The 3921-nt window shown below is 35.3% G+C and overlaps 1 protein-coding gene across 1 annotated transcript in view; it reads right to left on the bottom strand.

The window, feature by feature from the left end:
* The window catches only part of DOP1A (DOP1 leucine zipper like protein A), a 99133-nt gene that overhangs the window by 39279 nt on the left and 55933 nt on the right, over positions 1-3921 (bottom strand). The gene's annotated exons all lie outside the window — the stretch shown is intronic.

The following is a 3921-nucleotide window of genomic DNA, read 5'->3' as shown; positions in this document are numbered from 1 at the left end:
CTGGTAGAGATTTAAAAAAAAAAAGCAAACGGCTGAGTATTAGGAATTAGAAATGGCCATCTTTTGGGAGAATTTTTATATTAGACTATTTGTAACTTAATCTACATATTCTGTAGAATCTTAGAGCAGTTCCTATGCTGACTCATATGATAATCAATAGGAAATACTGATATGGTTTTACTGAATACATTAATATATATTCATTCAACAAGTATTTATTATCCACTACATGCACAGCAAAAGGTTAGGTTCTTGAGGGCAAAAATACATAGTATGGATAAATCTCTAGGACCTGTATCCTTGTTTTTAAATGACTAACAATTTTTTTAATCTGCTTCATGAAATCACTTTCCTAATGTCTAAACAATGCAAAGAATGAGAAATGTAAGATTAAAAAATGACATTTTAAAAACTAGAAATAAAATCTAATAGGTCATCTGTTCAGGACATGAGTGTGAAATTTTTGTTGAAATGTGTAAAGTACTGATTAAATGTTTGCTTTTAATCTTACATTCTTTCAGTGAATAGTTATTGAACTCATATCATGTGCCAGACACTGTATTACGTAGTAGGAATAAAAGGAATAGTTTATAATCTAGGGAGGAAAATAAGAGACAATCAATTACAACATAAAGAAACAAACAAACCAGTTCCTGGAGTACAGCTAAAATGTATTAACCTTTCACTCCCTGTGATAAGGATGAGTACAATCATCAAGCATATTTTATGGCTCAGTTTAAATAAACAAAAGTTGTACATATCACGAATTCCTAGGCGACTACATCAGAGTATAATGTGAATTTGAATAAGATCATAAAAAGTGATCTTATTGATATATGATCTAAATGCTCTGCTTCCTGAAGCTGGACCTCACCCAGTGTTCCTTCAGTGAATGACACCACCGCTCAAGCCAGGAAGACAGAAACCTAGGAGTACCTTCTCCACTTCTCCTCCCCTCTGACTCCCCCCATATCCATGTCAGTATAGTGGTTAAGGGTGCAGACCCTAAGTCAGCTAGGCTCTGCCACTCACTAGCTATCTGACGCTTGGCAAGTTATTTAACCTCTTCAAGCTTGGTTTCCAAGTCTGAGTAATTGAGATGACAATAATTTCCACATTTTATGGTTGCTGTGAGGATTAAGTAATAGCATATAAAAAGCACCTGACATAGTGTCTAGCACTTAGGAAGCACTCAATAAATGTTCCTAAGTTTTTTTGATTTGACCTCCTAAATATATGGCTAATCCATCCATTTGTCTCTGTCTGCACTCCCTCCATTTCAGTACCACAAGTTACCATCACCTCTCACCTACACTACAGCAGGTCGCCCCACATCCAGTTTTGTTTCTCAGATCCATACTCCACACTACAGACAGTATAACTTTTCCAATACAAAAATCTGATTATGTCACTTGCCTTTTTCTCTCAGTGTCTTCCCATTACCCCTGAGATAAAGAATAAAAGCCTTAGTAAGACCTGGCCCCAGACTACCTCACAGGGGCATCTCCCCCATCTGCATAGTGCTCCTTTCTACTCAAGAGCCTTTGCAAAGGCTCCTTCCTTTGTCAAGTGCTCTCTTTCTACCTTGCCCTAACCCCATCAATTCCTAGAACTTCACTCAAACATTCTTTCCTCAGGAAAACCTCCTTTGGCCGCCAGTCTAGGTCAGGTCACCCCATTTTCCACATTCTTACCACTCTATATTTTCCTTCATATATTTATCACAACTACATGTAATTAAATGTGCAATTACTTGTTTAACATGTGCCTTCCAACCAGAAAGGGCTGAGAAGGACAGAGACTATACACGGTTCACCAGTGCTTAGCACCGACTGGGTGTTGAGTGAAGAGAGGTTGTTTTCTCTCTTTCAAAGGTAAGAAAACTGAGGCTCAGTCAGGGAGGTTAAAAAAAAAACTGCATAAGGTTATATAGTAGATACGCTTAGTAGTTAGCAGAAAAGCTCAGATGAGGTGATTCTAAACTTTGTTCTTTTCACCACAGTATATCACTATATAAGTAATGGTAGAACTTTTCATATTATAATGCTAAAGATCAGAGATGGCTTTCAGAATTGAGCCTGTCAATTTTTCTCCTTCTAAAGGTTAGCAACCATCTGAAAACATGTACAACAGATTTTTTTTATAAGAAGACTTATTCAAATGATAAATCTATTATTAACGTATTTTTGTAAAATTGGTTTTGAACTAATATTTTTTAACATAAGATCATAAAACAAATAATGGCATTACATTAATAGAATTTAAGCTTTAAACTCAGTCAAACTTGCATACATTTATAATATTTAGTTACATGGACTGTATTACATAACGATGTGTCAGGTTATTTTATAATAAAATGTCTTTCTGAAAATAGAAATTACATGTTTTGAGCATTTGAGTATAGAGATCCAATACAATGAATGATTTTACGGAAGCAAATTCAGTGCATAGAGTCAAATTAGATTTATAATATTTTAAAGAATCATTCTTTCACTTAAACTTTCAAAAAGTGAAATACAGAAAACTCCCTTAGCTTTGAAATATGATCAATTTTCAAACATCTCAGTGAAGATAATACCATAGTACTTCTGTAAAAACTAGAAAAGAACACATATGAGGGTACTTCAAGAAGTTCATGAAAAGATTAGTAGTATCTTTTAATTCAATTTTTCCACAAACTTTTTGAAGTACCCTTGGAGCATACAAGAAGACCAAAGACAGAGAAGGGGAAAAGCATACTCTAAAGTTAATGAAACATTACGTTTTTGAAAGGTACATTATTTAATTGTCCTTTATTTAATATGAATGGATGTTTCCATTTACCTTACCTGTAACCATCAATAAGGGCCTCCAGATGTTTTCTACATTCACATTTTTGAATATGCTATTGAAAGACTGTTAAGGCCCTTCTTTCTCTTACTCCCACTAATCTCATTCAAGTAAAAACCAAATCTTCAATAAGCAGTTAATACCTATTGTAGTTTTATTTCTAAGATCCTAGGAGTATAATTTAAAGAAAAACAGTGCAACAAAATGAATTTTTCAGTAATAGTAGAGATAATATATCTCATATATAAATAACAAACAGGTCAGTAGAAAAATAAGAGACTCATTTTGGTTTATGTGGGATAAACCTGGGATATAGTTAAAGTGATCAAGGGCTGGTAATGTTGAATTCATATGTGAAGAGCAATACATTTAGATGGACTAAGAAAAAAGTTTTAGGACTGTTGGAGTTTGGATGAGTTGTCCCCTCCAAAACTCATGTGGAAATTTGATCCCCAATGTGGCAGTGTTGGAAACTGATTGAGTCATGGGGGCGGATCCTTTATGAATGGATTAATGCTCTCCCTGGGGGTGGGAGGAGTAATGAGCGAGTTCTCGCTCTATTAGTTCCCGTGAGAAGTTGTTGTTTATAGGACCCTAGCACCTCCTCTCCCTCTTTTGTTTCCTCTCTGGCCATGTGATCTGCTTGTACCTGCCGGCTGCCTGCCGCTTTTCCACCATGAGTAGAAGCAGCCTGAGGCCTGTGCCAGATGCAGCTGTCCCAGAATCATAAGCCAAATAAACCCTCTTTCCTTTATAAATCACCCAGTCTCAGGTATTTCTGTTATAGCAACACAAAATGGACTAAAACAAGGACTAATACCTGATGGGAAAGGTTGTATGAGAATATGTTCTCATAACATATTTTGCTTATCTGGAAAAAAAAAGGCAACTAAAAAAAAGAGGAAAGGCAATTATACAAACCTAGAATTAAGGTGATAAACCTGATACTCTAGAAATTTTTAAATCTTTGTTATAACAGTTGCACTGTGCCTAAATTCAATGTAATTTTTTTTTTTTATTTTTGCAGCTGGTTGGTTTGGGAATTGAACCCTGGACCTTGGTGTTAACAGCACCATGTTCTAACCAACTGAG

This window comes from Cynocephalus volans, chromosome 5, assembly GCF_027409185.1.
Source record: "Cynocephalus volans isolate mCynVol1 chromosome 5, mCynVol1.pri, whole genome shotgun sequence".
Classification (NCBI taxonomy): domain Eukaryota; kingdom Metazoa; phylum Chordata; class Mammalia; order Dermoptera; family Cynocephalidae; genus Cynocephalus; species Cynocephalus volans.
The sequence above is the reverse complement of the archived record's forward strand: the minus strand, read 5'-3'. Positions and strand labels throughout refer to the sequence as shown.